The 16,644-nt window shown below is 33.2% G+C and overlaps 1 long non-coding RNA gene across 1 annotated transcript; it reads right to left on the bottom strand.

Annotated features, from left to right (window-relative positions):
- Positions 1 to 6,022: 6,022 nt before the first annotated feature.
- Positions 6,023 to 16,605, bottom strand: LOC131093815 (uncharacterized). The gene is made up of 4 exons (XR_009115618.1): positions 16,522 to 16,605; positions 15,441 to 15,565; positions 7,538 to 7,654; positions 6,023 to 6,091 (listed from the first exon to the last, which is right to left on the bottom strand). It is a non-coding gene; the product is annotated as an uncharacterized LOC131093815 (long non-coding RNA).
- Between the last annotated feature and the right edge of the window lie 39 nt (positions 16,606 to 16,644).

The following is a 16,644-nucleotide window of genomic DNA, read 5'->3' on the forward strand; positions in this document are numbered from 1 at the left end:
TAAAACCCTCTTCTGGCTTAGTACTACTGACTCTCAGTATTATCATACAGTAAGGGAGAATATATTATTTTCTTGTAAAGGTTGTGGAAGAAGTACAAAAATTGAAGAAGCAGTGAATAAGAACATGTTCAAATATGAACCATTTTGTGTGCTTAGTTAAAAATGTAACCCTCAGAAGTCCTGTCATGATCCCTCATTAGCTGTGGCTTGAGAGCAGTAAAAAATGGGTTGAAGTGAACAAACCTCATCTTAGGTGGTTCTCTACATTTCATCTTTACATTTTCCATTGTACCTGAGAGAATAGATGAGCTCTGAGAAGTAGTCATTCCCTACTTCAGTTAAAATGAATAAATATGGAGCCTGTCCCTAAATTGAAACCTGTCCCTTTCCATGTATATCTTTCACTTGAGTATCTTATTGTGAAGTTCTAAATCTTATTTGCTTTCAGCAATTAACTTTCCGTTGAATCTTGCTTCCATTTACCTTGACATTTAATTTACCAAATCTCTCTCTCTGTCTCTGTGTGTGTGTGTCTCTCTCTCTCATATTACTCTTACTGTTGCTCTGTTTGCTTTTTTGTTTATGTTATAATTATATTGCCTGGTAAATTTCCATTTGGTGATTTCAGGAATGGAGCAGTCATTAGTTTTCTAAGGACATTGTGCCTTTGAATCCAGGTTATTGGAAAACAGTCAGACAGGAGATTTCCCCTTGAGTTATTCTTTAAGCTTTTGTGGTTTTCATATAATTTCTTTTATATGTTCTTATTTTTTTTGGGGGGGGGGGGTGAGAGTAAAGTTCAGTCTCTTATTCCCCTGGCAAACATTCATAAAACAAAAGAAACACCACCTGATTGCTTGTGTGAAAGAAATTATGAAAAACCATATGCCAAATCCTGTTAGTTGCAAAAAGTGAAAAGATAGAAAAAATACAATTGCCCACAATATCTCCATTCTGTAATCTTTAGATATATTAAGTATGTGTTATAAATAACAATGATGGATATTGTTTTTTTTTTTCTTATAAAATGTGAGTTATAAATTGAGTCTGTCTTTAAGAAAGAAAAAAAACAAACCAAACCTCTACCTGAAAACAACTTGGCTATTTATAACTTATACTTTTAGTATATCCAAAGAGAATTTTGGTCCAGAAGTAATTGCTATAAATACTGAACCATATAATATAATATATGGGTGGCACATTACTTTTTTTTCAGTATTAAAATATTGGCCAAAAAATTCACATTTTCTATTCTAATTTTGCACATAATGTAATGAATTCTTTCATAAAATATACATTAATTTCCATATTTCTCTCATTCAACTTTCTATATAAATGCTTTGGCCCTACAAATTTATTATGTTCAAAGACGCCCAGAATGTGCAAGAAAACTCTCTTGTTTATACAATTCTTTTATTTTAGGAACTACTGACACCCAGGACCTTCATCACCTTAATAAATTGAGTACTTCTTCAATATCTGACTCTACAAGGTTGAATATTATCTTCATTATTTCCTTGTCTATATAACCAGGGACCAGGTCCACCATAGAGACCAAATGGTGCTGGTAGGCACAGATATTAATACTAATATTCATATTAATATCTAATACAGATATTAACACTAATTAAGAATAATTTCCAAAGTATCATCATCCAGTTCTGTTGCCAGATGTACAACTGTCCATGTGTCTGCCATAAGGTGTATGCTGTTGGTCTGAGATCAGTTACACAAGGAATATGTATCACTTGTTAATACTAACCTGTCCTCATAATAACTTTCTTCTTCATCAATTCTTATATGGCCTGAAAGCTTCGAAGGCAAAAATTTCATGGTTTTTCAGATTATCAATAAAAATACAAAGTAGCTGTCAGTAAAAGCAACACTTTACCTCAGAACAGAGTTTCCTGAGAAATTTGATGATGAATGCTCATGAAGAATTATTATTTTACCAATTTAAATTGCAAAACTTATTTTTGAATGAAGACCTGAGCTGAAAACAAACAAGCAAGTTCCTAATAGCTAGCTACAAAATACAAATTACTGTGTGATATATTTTTAATTGTTCTTCTAATCACTTTCTTCTCTTTTAATAAGCCTTAAGTCTCAACTGTCTATAAGTTAAGATTAAATAAAGATTCTCCTGTATATTCCATTTTTAAAAAGAGGGGTTCCTAAGTCATCAAGATGACAATGAGTATTTGCCTAAAGAAATGAAATTTAGCCTGGGGATCAGTCTTACTGTGTCTCTTAGTGCTGCAGTGAAATTGGTGTTGATGTGTGAAGTAGGCTAAGGGTTTACATGAATTCATGGTGAAATCTGTAACTGTTGTCATAAATGTCTGCTTTATATTCTTTGTGGTTCTCTGCACGTGTCTAGCTCACAGGAATTCCAAAATGAGTGACAGTCCATAGGGAGTAAAGCAGAACTTGAAAATGTCCTTCTCTTTCTTTTTTTTTAATTAAGTGAAGATGCATATGTAAGCGAGACTTCAAAGACATATATATATATATTTATATATATATATACACATAGGTATATAATATATATATATGGAATGAGCCTGTCTGTTCCACCATTTGTAAATATATATAAGGATATTTTTTAAAAAGTACGGGTAAAAGATATATTGAATAAAAATTTTAAAATGTCACTGTTGGTTTGCCAAGCAACAAAATATTTTTGAATTTTCTGCATTTGTCAAGTGCTCTTTACAAATATTTTAATTTCAACACTGCCTCCTACCTCTAGTGTTAAGTGAAACGTGCAAAAAAAGAGAAACACTTGGTGTATGGAAATGACAAAGTCGAGGTTACACATGCAGCATGAACTTGACTTCCTTGTGTGCACATGTTTTGATAAGGTCATTTATTATTTGATCAAATAAGTATTTGACTTTTGTTCTCCATTTAATTTCAGGTCAAAATCAAACTGTACAAGTTCAGATCAGTATGAGTTAGGTCTCCATTGGGCAACAATAAAGCAAGTTTTGATCAACCTGAGTGAGCTAAGATCCTCTGGAAAAGTTGAGAGTTGTCTTGTGAAAGATGGCATGGGTTAAAATTGAGTACTCTGGGCTTCTGCTTTGCTTGAAATGTTACTACACCTCTCAATGGCTTTCTCTGTTCTGTCATAGTAAATATTCATTCAAGTATTTCCTGATCTCATAAGAGTGTTCTGAGAATAAATTCATTACTCCTTATGAAGCACAATGATATTATGGCAATGACATAGATAGAAGCCTATGAAGAAAAATAAAAGCTTATTTGCTTCAGGGCTTAAAGGATATGTCGTAAATACAATGTGGAGACACATGTTGAACATGAGGATAAAAGGAAATATCCAGGTGTTCCTTAGCACTTTGTCCTCTGTACTTCGAGAGGCTCAGGAGAGGGAAAGGGTGGGAGGAAAAAATATTTTTTTTTCCTACAAGAGTTTTGACAGCAAACTAGTATGTGATGTGCGCAAAGCACAGGACAGAGGAAATGTTGGAGATTTTATTAACAGCTCTTCAGTTACAGTTGTCATGAAACTTATTCAAAACTGAATTAAAATTCTTTTTTACCCATATTCTCTTTGAATGGACCTCTTCCAAACACAGGGATTTAGGGATTTTGGGATGCATAGAGAGGTCAATTTATATTGCCTTATGCCACAACTAATTGATCTGTTTACATATATATGTATATATACATCTATATACATAAACATAAATATCTTAGAAGATAGTTTTGCATTTATTATGAACATTTCTCAGTAGAGAGTAAACACTTTCAAGCATCACAGATCCTCACAAGGCATTAAGGCTTTGTGATACTTTATGTGATTTTCTCCCTTTTTGATAGTAGCTGAAATAAAGAAAATGGCTTACAGATTTAGCTGTGTATATAGTTTGAAAGTAACAACTGAAAAATGATGTTCATAATCTGAATTGCAATGAAACCAATTATCTGTACCATGGTGTTTCACTTGGGAATACTCTGAAAGGTTTAGTATTTCTTAAAAGAAATTAAAAACAGCTGTAAAAATACCATGAAACAAAAATAGCAGCTGCAAAAGAGATTAACATTCCTAAATTTCATTTGAACCTGAGATGATATTTCTCCAACAGAAACATACATATATACTGATTTTTAAAATCTATTCTTTATGAAACTATATCCATTTAAGAAAAAAAAGTGTTTTGTTCGGTTTTTTTTCATTTCACCACTTCTTAATGTTACCTATGAATTTCATGAACATTCTTCCCTTCTGCCTAGGAATTTTGCATTACACTTTCTTCTGTAATTGTCAAAGAAAAGCTACAATTGTTGAATCTTGAAGAATGATTTAAATATAATCCATTAAGAATTAAAGATCTGCCTAATAAACAATTTATAGCAATCCTTGCACTTTTGTTACTTACAGCTGTCAAACAGCTTTCAAACTGAGCTCAAATCACCCTGTGCCTGTTTTAAAATTTTATATAGCGTCTGTTTTCCAATTAAGCAGCCAGTCTTAGATGAAACCTTTCCTAATCTTTTTCATATATATAATAAAACCAAATGTAATTTATAAAACAGGACTGGAGGTGCTGACAGTATAAAACAGTTTATTTTGCAGTCTTGGTCAAAACATATGGCAGCAACTTTTCTAGACTTCTGCCAGATGGCGGGCCTTAATCGATTTTGTCTGTTGTGCCGTATGTTAATTCTCTGTGAAAAGTGTTTCTTCAAACTCAATTTAAAAAATAATGACTTTCATTTTCTTACTGAGCAACTAATGTTAAAACTGTGATTTAGATACGTCTGGTTAAGTTTGAGAAGTTTTTGAAAGCCCCAAGATATTTACACAACAGGTAAAATTGATTCTAATGGTCTTGAAAGCTGTGATTGTTATTCATCAGCTTGTGTATCATTTCATGTGAATATTAATAAATTTACCTTTATAATAATATTCCTTATCTTCCATTTTTGTTTTTCTTGTGGCTTTTTTTTAACTAATGATAGAATTTCATTCTGTAAATTAGAGTAATTTTGAACACCAAAAGAGCCCAGAGAAAATTCTCAAATTGACGACACTAAACTCATTACTTCAAACTGTAAATACATTAAACTAGAAGAGAATAGCATCTATCTCTACATCTCAGTAAAGATACTGTTTAATGCAATAGCTGTTATAAACTTTAACTACTGTTCTACCCAACACAGTTTGGTGTGCTTCCTACATCTCCCATATTAAATTATTGTATTTTCTGTGACCATACTACATTTAATAAATGTTCACAAAGGCCAGTCTCCAAGGTTATTTTAACAGGCAATTTTTGCTATGGTAGAGTATCAAATTTCCTCTCTACCCAATAAATAATGAGGTATTAATTTTTGATAAAGGTGTTTCCTGATGGGCAAACATCGTGGACACAAAATCTTTAAATTCTACTAAAATTCTAGCAGTTATAGTTTCTATGTATTTTGATGAGCAGGTTAATAGTATGGATGCTTTAATAAATACATTTTTAAAAAAATCTGTGAGTTAACGGAAAATGTAGTAAATGTTTATAAATTTTGGTCTCTTTTTACCGCCATTGTTCTTTTGTTATACATATTATTTGTGACACAGACTTAGATTTTGAACTAAAATAAGATGTGTGCACAACAGAAATCAAATGAAAGGAACTAGTCCCCAGAGAAATATGCAATCCTTTTGTAGAACCTAGCTTTAATGTAGACCAGTACTTAGCATATTCACAACTTATGAAATGGGTCTATGTTGAAACAAAATATCAACCAGATCTATTCTCCTCACCATGTTTATTTTATGACTACTTTCTTTTGAAATAGAGCAGGGTAATGGTAATATGTATGTAGACTAAATAGGTTGTGTTTTCTCCAGCAGTAATCCCACACAAGTACAAGGCAGAAACACTGTGTTTTTCCAATACAATCCAGCAAGGGCAAATGACAGCCTTACCTGATGGCTGATATCTTTTATAGTACAGCTGTGACATATTTTATGCATCACAAAGAATGATCAAACGTTTCTCTGGAATCTTTCTGTCATGGAATGTGGCCCCATGTCCCATGTATGCCTTTACTTTGGCCTATAATACACCTAAATACTAAATTAAACATTTGTTACCAATCGGTAATTATTCCGTAATCAGGCTGCATTTAAGAACAGAGTAAAATATTTATTTTGTGTTATATTTAAAATTTATTGGATTTTAGTATATGATCATGATTGGAATATATTTAAGATAAATAGTGCACATACTTAGTAATAAAAATGCCATGGTAGGCAATTAATTAATTTTAAATGGACCATATGCTTATATTTTGGAAAATAAAATGGAGTACAGCTTGGATGTACGTGGATTTTGGAATTTAATATTTTAAAGATTCTTACTTATAAAATTATGTTGATATATTTGACACAAAGCCTCTTAGCAATTTAACTATCCTGAGTTCCTCATTATGTTAAGTATTTTTAAAGCAAGGTTCAAACACAGATTTGACTTCTAATGCAATATATATTTTAGAGTAAGAATAGTGCTCTTTGCTGGTCACAGAGTTGGTTCTCCACACAGACTTCTCGTGTCATTTGAGAGATCTAAGGTATCCAGTTAGATGGATTGTAAAAGTGACAGTTGCCTTGCCTCTGTGGAAGGGAAGCTAGGAGCATGCAATAAGTCTTCATAACAATGATGGTTATTTAGCAACCAGTTCAAAACCTGAATGAAAGGCAAGCCATAACAACACATGGCTCTCTTGACAGGGGAAAGAAATCTGTTCTGCATATTAACTGTGTTTTAAAGTAAACTTCTCTTATGCAATTTGGGTTTAGTCATAATTGGAAGGGGGCAGACATCAATATTTATAGCCATTAAGCATCAGTTATGAGGGCAATATATCACTATTACAGTAATAGAGGAATTTGATCCGGGCAGAACTCAGGAGGAGACCTCTCATTGTTTCACCAAGCAAAGCTCGTGGGTTTGCTTTTCCATTTTGAGATTTTTGGTTCCAGGACTCAAATGCTTTTGACTTTGTATCTCACTGACATGATTGGAGCACTCCAAGAGATCTGTTAGGAAGACCTCTGCTGCTGAAAGAATAGAAAGCAATAGGAATTGACTTGGCCCACAACTTGCCAATTAGTAACTTAGATATTACTTTGGAAAGCACTATAATAAAAAATAGCATTATAACACTAAATAGAAAATATTACCAAACTGTGCTCTTATGGAGAATTTAGATAAGATTCAGTCATAGATTCACATCTATGCATGATAATCAAGAAGGTTTTTTTATCAGTTAATGGCTTACACACTCTTCGACCGGTGGCAAGTGTTAGACTTTTAATTTTTTGTCTTTTATATATTCTAGTGTCTATATACCATTTTCTGCTGCACCAAAAGGTGGGGACTGAGTTTCCTTTTCTTACAATACCTTTTGTACCTTGCACAGGTAAGTAGTTGCCAGTCAGACATCATGTTCATCTGCAAATTTCTATTTCTTTCTTCACTCTAGAGTGTTTCTTCTGTTCATCCTTACATACCTTATTTTGGCCAACACTCTGTAGACAAAACTCTCTCCTTTTTTTCTCAGCAGTCACCCTGGGAAGGCATCATTTTTAAGTGGCATGAATCATGAGCTTCATTTTTCTTTGAGACACCTAAAGAAAAGAGAAGGTGCTTTGATTAGTGAGGTTTAGAAAATGGAAGTAGCATTTGAAGGGAAAAAATAGAAAGTGGACAGAAAAAAAGATAAAAAGAGGATAAAAAAATGCATTTTCTGATTTTTCTTTTCATAATCTTCCTTTAAAATACTGCTCAATAACAACACTTTTCCTATTGCCGTAATGAAGTGCATTATTTGCCAATGTGACCATAAATCTCTTTATGGATAGAGGAAAAAAACAAAGAAATTTCTGGGGAAATTTCCTGAGTGGGAAGTCATAATTAAATTCTAAGATCCTTTTTCTATGTCTCACAATCTAACACATAAGAGCAGAAGAATTGAGAACTATCCCAACCTACTTAATAGAACCTTTCAAGTCCAATAAGAAGAAAGCAGACAATATCCCAAGAAAGAAAAATGCTGTTCCTATACCATTGTCAAGGTTAGATTCAAACTACTGAGATTTTTATTACTTTCTATGAGTTTCCTTGCTTCTATGTGGAAAAGGAGAGCAGACAATGCTTACAACACTTCAGCTGCTTTCAGAATTCAGTGAGGGTAGCCTAATCTTAGAAGCACATTATACAGCACAGTAAGTTTGGGAAGAAGACCTTAGTTAATGGATCAACTAAAGTCATGTATTGCCATAAGTATTTTCAATTTAGACATTTCCGTAACAAGTTTTGATTAGGGTTTTTTTTAGGTTGTTTTTTTTTTTTTGTTTGTTTGTTTGTTTGGGGTTATTTGGGTTTTTTTGTGTTTTTTTTTTTCTTTTCTTTTTCTTTTTTTTTTTTTTTTTTTTTTTTGTGTGGTGGTTGTTGTTGTTTTGTTGTTTTTTTTAAATAGGTTTGGGGTCCTGGTTTGGATTTTACACTTAGAAGCCGCTCTTACAATCAGCAAGGAAAAATTCTCTACAGAGAAAGTATGGAGAATTTCAGGGTAGAGACCTGTTTTCATTCAGGGTAGAGACCTGTTTTCATTTATTTCTAAACTGTTGGTCTACACTTGTCAAACCTAATATAGATTATATGGCGCATGAGAAAGAAAAAATCATGCTCAGGTAATTTTTAAAAACTGAACTAAATTCTCCTCTCCTCTCCTCTCCTCTCCTCTCCTCTCCTCTCCTCTCCTCTCCTCTCCTCTCCTCTCCTCTCCTCTCCTCTCCTCTCCTCTCCTCTCCTCTCCTCTCCTCTCCTCTCCTCTCCTCTCCTCTCCTCTCCTCTCCTCTCCTCTCCTCTCCTCTCCTCTCCTCTCCTCTCCTCTCCTCTCCTCTCCTCTCCTCTCCTCTCCTCTCCTCTCCTCTCCTCTCCTCTCCCTTTACTCAGATTTACTTAAGGTTTTTTAAGGGCCAGTAGCCCTCAAAGCATTTCTAGTGCATCACAGTTCTGACTTGCCATATATTTATTTATGACCTTTGTCAACAACAGATGAGCAATTGTACCTAAATTGCATGGTGATCATGTGGCATGGGGAATTATCCACTAGAGATTGGGAAGGGAATATCAGACAACTTCTCATCGAAAACAGAATTAGAAAACAGGTTTATAGTGGTATACCAATACAAAGTTGTAAATGTACTTTGGTTAAAATATATACCTGCAGTACTATCTTAATTAACAGAGAATCCTAGGGTTCAGTTAATTTAACAATCAAATACATAGAGGGTTTTTTGCACAGAAAATATATACTAATATTTCTATATTTCATTAATATAGGATCCATATTTCAGCTGGAAAATCTCTCACAGAAGCTGAGCAATCAGCCTCTCTGGGTATGGTATAGTAATGTACTAGCTTGTGTGTATGAGGTCTTATTATAGAGATGTCAGTTTTAGTTTGAAACATAAACATATTTTTATTTATACATTAGTGATTATAGTGATCAATGACCATCTGTGCAGTATATTAGAATTTGGTTTTGATCAGTAGAAAGCAATTATTCATAAAACTCAAAACAGAAGGCAAAGTTGTGAAAGAAAGGAGAAGAATTATGTCCTTCTTACAGGGAAGGTAATTTTAATATAGACGAGATTGGCCCAAGTCCTGCAGTTTGGATTGATAGATTATCTAGCAGAACTATCATTTCAATAATCTCAATGACAGTGTAGCAGTGGATACTTGGTACAATATTATAAATTAAATTTACTGAAAATGTCATTGAAGAGAATATGGAAAGAGATCTGTCATTTGTATTTGTAGAAGTTAAGATAGGGAAAAATTTAAGATTCTTTGACAATGCATAACAAAAATTATCTACATGATATAGTTATGCTACCAGCTGTCTAAAAGAATTCTTTCGTTACTACTTTGCTCATTAGGATTCTTGAATTATCCTAATATTTGTTTGATCAGAGAGGGATTATATCCTTTTAAACACAGATATATTCTTTATTAAATTTCTGGATTTAAGAATATCCAACATCCATTTTTCAGAAGCACTTTTTTTTTTTTTCAGAAAGTATGAACGGCCTCTGTCTGATTACACTCTACTTATGCAACTGTAAGCTAACTGTGAATTGGAAAATAAATATTCAGCTCCATACAGAGTTATATGTTGGCCTGACAGTGATGTTTGCAGCATATATACCATGTTGGTGGTATAACAGTTCTGGAATACAGGGGACTAAGGAAAAATTATTCTTTCAGTTTACAGTTTTTGTAGCCTTTCTTTGCCATCAAAAGGTCATAAATAATGTAATCTAAAAGCTTTAAGTAAAATTTGCAAAAGACTTGAATTTGCAGGCACCTGAAAATTGTTTGCAACACATTGGAGCTAATTCTCTTTGAAGTTAGAATTTATAAGTTGAGATGAACTTCCTTTCCTAAGGGAATTTATTGGGAATTATCTTTGAAAGCAGAAATCTGCCACTAGTATAAAGGGCAATTAATGCAAAAAAAACCACTTGTTGTGTTTTGTAGTGTTGTGATTTGTTTGGTTTGGGTCTTTTTTTAAGGGATACTGAAATCCAACAAATGGACCTAAAAATAAAATATGTTTAAATTTAACCTTCATTACGTCATATCTATATCTACAAAAAATATATCTGCATATTTTTAGATTAATCAGCAAGCTGAAAAATATAAGAGATCCAATAAGTATTAATTATGCTAGTTTTAACTTATAATTGAAATGAAAAATGGAATTGTTCTAACCAACGTCCAATGCAAAATGTATTCCTATAGAGAGGATATCAGATGGGTCCCTAGAGACCTCAGATCTATTTTAAGCCTGCCACTGGCTTACTTTGAAACTCTTGGCAAACCACTTAACATTTTTTTGCATAATTTTCTCCACCTAAATAATGACAAGTTTCATAAGGTACTTTGGAAGCATATACTTCCACAAGGTGTAAACGAGTATTGTTGAGTGCATAGTCATTATTTGTAATATAAATAACTTATAAAGTTATGAAAAAATGCTCAACCTCTAGATTACTATGAGATTGTTGGTACTGATCTGCATAATTTTGAACTATTATGTACCTTCATAATAAACACTTGCATGGCTGAAAATATGTCCTCTCCTGACTCTTAAAACAAAGAAAATAAGAAAAAAATTGCACATAACTATATTTTTCCTTATTTCTGTCTTTTTATTCCCATTTTCCTCCTACTTTCTTCAATGTTGCCAACAGGTCAAGATCTTTTCCCTCTACTCAGCTGTGGTGAGACCACACATGGACTGCTGAGCCTTGTTCTGGGGTTCTTAGATCAAGAGAGATATGGATATACCAAAGAGAGCCCAACAAAGGACCACAAAAATGATCCAGGCACTGGAGAATCCCTCAGAGGTAAACCTGATCAGTTTGGAAAAGAGGATACACAGAAGAGATCTCATCAAACATGTATAAATACCTACAGGCGTGATGAGGGGCAATGGCAAAGAGGGCAGAACAAGGACCAGAACCAGTGGTCAAAACCTGAGACAGGAAGCTTCATTTGAAAATCAGAAAACATTGTTTTTCCATGACAGTGACCAAGCACTGGCACATTCAGGTGTCAGTGGTCACTCAGGGAGCTTGTAGTATCTATTCTTGGTGATACTCAAAAATCACATGGATGTGTTCTTTGGTAGTGCGTTCTAGGTGGTCTTGCTTGAGCAGGGATTTGGGACAAGAATGATCCTAGAGGTCCTTTCCAACCACAACCATTCTATGATTCTGTGATTTCAGATATTTCAGTAATTTGCCATTCAAACAGTTCAGCATTTACATTTTTTTCTGAGGTACTCCCACTACACCAAAAGCACATTTCCCCAACTATTTCATATTCTAAAAATTTGATTGCACTTATATAACAGTGACACTTACTAAAGGCATATATTGTGCTGTCTGTAATAAGGAAAGCTAGATCAAAAGAATTTCTCGTAATTCCAGAATATGCCTGCACTTGAAATGTGAACTGAGTGTGTTTATTGCATGTATAGTAATTAAGCTGTTGTGGAAAATATCATACCAATTATTTCAAACAATCCAAAAGGAATGTATAACATTAAATTAGTCTGCTTCTGCTGTAAAATATTAAATAATTAAGAAAAAAAATGGAAGCAGAAAGGTGCTACTGTCACATTGAGAAAATCAGATATTTTGATTGATTCTAACTCTATCTATCTATCTATCTATCTATCTATCTATCTATCTATCTATCTATGTTCTGTTGAATATCATGTTTCTCTTTTTCTCTTTCAGTTATCCTTTCCTGGTGGACAAGAAATTGGTAAGACTTTCCTTGTCACCAATGGGTGCAGTCTAGTTCCATTTGTCTAGAAAATTGAAATCAATGTGTCAAAAGGGGATAGAAAATCTGTCACGACCACAGGGATGTAGAGGATGATAATTCAAAACAGCTTGCAGTGACTGCCATCTTTAAGCCAAAGCTCATATTTACCACTGAAAAAATATAGATTATTACTTCTACACAGGGTCCTTTATCCTCACATTTCTTTGGAACTATTCCTTAATTTGAATACTTTTGCAAATATATTTGACAATTATTTTAATTTCCAACGCAGTATTTATAAAATTGCAATAATAATCAGACTTGCTATCCTTTGGGGAATCTACCATCAAGGAAAACATTAAAAAGTAAAAAATTTCTGGATGCCCCTACGATGAACACATTATTTGAAATACCCCTCATTTTAAGACTTTTGAGTACATATGACTGAACGATTATGTCATACCCTTGTCTGCTGACATAGCCAAAGCAACATTCAAACACATAGAAAAAGACTTTAGCACCTTAGCCTGTACAAAGCACAGCTCAATGCCATATAAGGAGTTTTTACAAACTCTTATTTATATCACTGTTTGCAATTGTTGACTTTTTTCTTAGTTATTAGAGCAAAAATATGCTATGCTGATTACAGAAAGAATTTGCTTTGTTTAAGTTGTTAGGGGAGTTTTTTTGACACATTTCAGTATGGTTCATCAAAGCATGAAATGACCATGATTTATTGCAGAGAGCAATTTCCAGCTGAGACAAAGTTATTGGAACTTCTACTGGCCCAGCTGGAAGGAGGGAATTTTCTTGGAGGACATTGTGGAGTAAATAAGTACAGACTCTAAGTGTCCTACTTTTAGTTACAACCACAGTAATATGCAGAACGTATGTGCATACTAAATCTAATCACCAATACAGACATGGCTAATGAGTTACACTTCCTGTAATATTCAACCTCCATATGGTAGGTACAATATTTATCACGCCATATGCTTGATACCACGGACAAGAGTACATTCTGTAAACATGATTATGACACCTTTTCATTGATTCAAGAAGTGGCATTGAAACAGAAACTGTTTCAAGCTTCTGCCAAGATGGAATAGCTGAGAGGAAGTCAGTAAAGTATTACCAGAAGTTTCCCCAGCAGGAATGTTTTTCTCCAAGGAGACCTCAGTATCAAAATAAAGAACAACTCATCATGGCTAAAATACCTCAAATGATTTCACAATGGTGAATATTATCATTTTTTGTTGAAGATTTTATTGTCAGATTAATGTTTCTCTATTATACCTGCTATCCTCAGTAGATGTCCATAAACTGTAACAAAAGTACTGATATCTAACCCATATGGAGGTACTTATGTGCAGGCATCATCTGGAACTGAATCAAACTTTTCATGGGGATTCAGTGGCTTAAACACAAGCTCCTGGTCCCATTAGCAAGTCCAAAAGTCTCCAAGTCATCTGCATGTAGCTGTCACATGACACACAGGATATGCAGAAGGCTCTACCCTTCTTCAACAAATTTTTAACTTGTCTGATCAGGCAAGAAAACTTTGTCTTTACTGTTTTATGCACCTGAGATTTTAAGAGTTCTTGGCTGTCACAAATCTATGAAAATAACTCTGAACTACTGCCTTTATGCTTTCTACCCTGACTGCATGAAAATCTGGTCCCCTATATTTTTTTTTCCATAATGCTAGTAGTGACATATAGTTTAATGTATAACTTCTTATCTAAATACTGATGTAATGTTCATTTTGTAAACATTATTCAGATCATACCTAAATATCTGCAAAAAATATTCTGTGTAGGTTATCTATACATCAAATATTTTTCCCATATTAAAAAAATCTTTTAAGTGCTGAAAGAGCCATTATTCCTTCCATAAATTTTGGAAAACACTAGTTTGTTTTTTCATTTACAAAAAGACTAAGATCTGTCTTCAGAGATCATTATGAAACTGAAAACAATCACAAAAAATAATATAAGGAAATATCAAAAATATAAATCACCTTTTGAAAAATAAACCAGATTTTCTTCAGTAGGAGTAATCATAAGAAAAAGAATTCACTCATCAAAAATAGTTATTGTTAAGTTCATGAAAATTATGCCTATTATAAAGGGCAATGATAATTAAGAAAGAAAATGAGGTTCTAGAAAAATATGTAGCCATCAGAAAAAAGGGTTTTTCAAACAAAAAAAAATTAAAATTAAAATTAAAATTAAAATCACTACTGGTTTTCAAAATATGTCATGTACAAAATAACATTTCTTTCTTTACCTATCCAGCCGTCCTCTCAATGACCTAATACGAAAGCCTTTAGTAGGGACTTTAAAAAAAATCTCTATTTTTCATTCCTTACATATCCAGAGAAAGACAATACAATTTTTGCTACCAAAAAACCTACAACTGGCACACCATGTCCAATACACAAGCCCTTTCCCTCTTGTAAATGTTTGAATTATGCCTAAAGGAGTTTGTTGCAATTATGCACATATACAAAGTCCTCTAATTATCAGCATTCTTTGTACATAAATTGCCCTTCAATTTCATCTTTAAGTAAAAATTTGGCAATAGAAATGTTATAATTGGTAATTTGTTATATTTTTTTTCTTTGTTTCCTAAATGTTTATCACAGGAAATAGCTCTGGAAGCAAGCAACTATTTTTCAAGGAAGAAACTATTTATCTTGACAAGGATTACAATAAGGCTTTTTTTTTCTTGTTTGGAGGATGAGACCATTGGGGATTTTTGTTGTTGTTGAAAAAAAAATAGACCAAGCCAAACCAAGGGAAAACATGGTAAGCTAGACAGAACCATGACTTTGAAAACTAATTTATCCTAATTTCTGAATAGGTTTTTTAAGTATTGCCATTAGGTTTTAGGTACATTAACACAGAGAGCAAGGATTTGGGACTTGCTCCACATGGTCTCAGTCCCTACTGCTACTGTAAATAAGTTTTAATTGCTAGAGAGTAGAATACCAGGTAGTGTCACCTTGGAGGATGACTTCAGAAACAGCTATGGAAAAATGGATTTGAATTTCAATGTTACCTTGGGTAAATTGGGACCTGATTATTCACAGTCAACCTTCTGAAAACCAGCGGTAGGATCAGGTAGTTTCACTCAGCAGGCAATGCACAGGAAGGTCTTCACAGTGCACCTCGAGATTTCCATGTCTCACCCACCAGAGAGAAAATCATGATAAGTAACAAGATGCAAAATTTTAGCTGGTGAAAGTAAGCTGATTTAAAGGCTGCCAAAAAATAATCAGAAATTGAAGAATGATATTTAAAATGAAAGGGATTAAAAATGAGTGAAGAAAGGTAATATAAAAGGGAACTAAAATAATTAGTTATTAAGGAAGATGGAAAAAAATAGAACATTAAATAAGGTATAAAATATAACAGAAGAGAGGCTAAACTGGAAATAAAAAGTATTCTATAGTTTTTAATGGGAAATAATCATAGAATGTTAATCTAAAACTCTAGAGGTGCTTGGAAAACCTTGAGAAACTATAAATCAAAGAATGAAGGGAAGATGGAAAGCAGGAAAAGCTGTAGAGGTAGATTTGGTTATGCTTCATGTTCATGCTGAAATTTCACATTTTTTTTCCAAATCAGATTTAGTACATGGGATTTGACTTAATTTTTTTTTAATACATGAAAAGTACAGGAATTGTAATTTTTTTGCATGCTCTGATAGCAACTGGTGTGTATATAAGCTAGTGCAAAGACCCAAAAAATCCCCCAAAATGACAGCGACAACAAAACCCAAAACCAAAACTAATTATGAGAATGACATAAGTAGACAATAATGAAGGGAATGCTTTAACACTATAGCTTTTAAGGCAATTTCATTGGTTTCAATGATAATGCAATGGTTTTAGTGCAGTGGCCAAATTTCTTATTATGTGTTGTATTAACTAGTCATATGGAGTAAGTTAAGAATGAGGTGGTAAATTTACTTTTGTTGGTTTAATCCAGACCTTTAACTTCACTGTTTTGCATTTAATAAAATACATTATCAAATAGAAGCGTGACATCTCCTTATGAAAAATATTTTATCTATATAAAGGCAAATTAAAGAGCAGGTGGTGGATTTAGAAGAACCTGCATCAAATGTCATTCCATACCATGGAAAGAAATATTCTCATTGTTGGTTAGAGAATATCACAAAGAGTCAAATCCAAAGCTAAGTGAATCATTTCTCCTAGAATTCATAATTACTCATCCAGCGAAGGATTTCATTACAGAGC

This window comes from Melospiza georgiana, chromosome 1 (genome assembly GCF_028018845.1).
Source record: "Melospiza georgiana isolate bMelGeo1 chromosome 1, bMelGeo1.pri, whole genome shotgun sequence".
NCBI classification, from domain to species: Eukaryota; Metazoa; Chordata; class Aves; order Passeriformes; family Passerellidae; genus Melospiza; species Melospiza georgiana.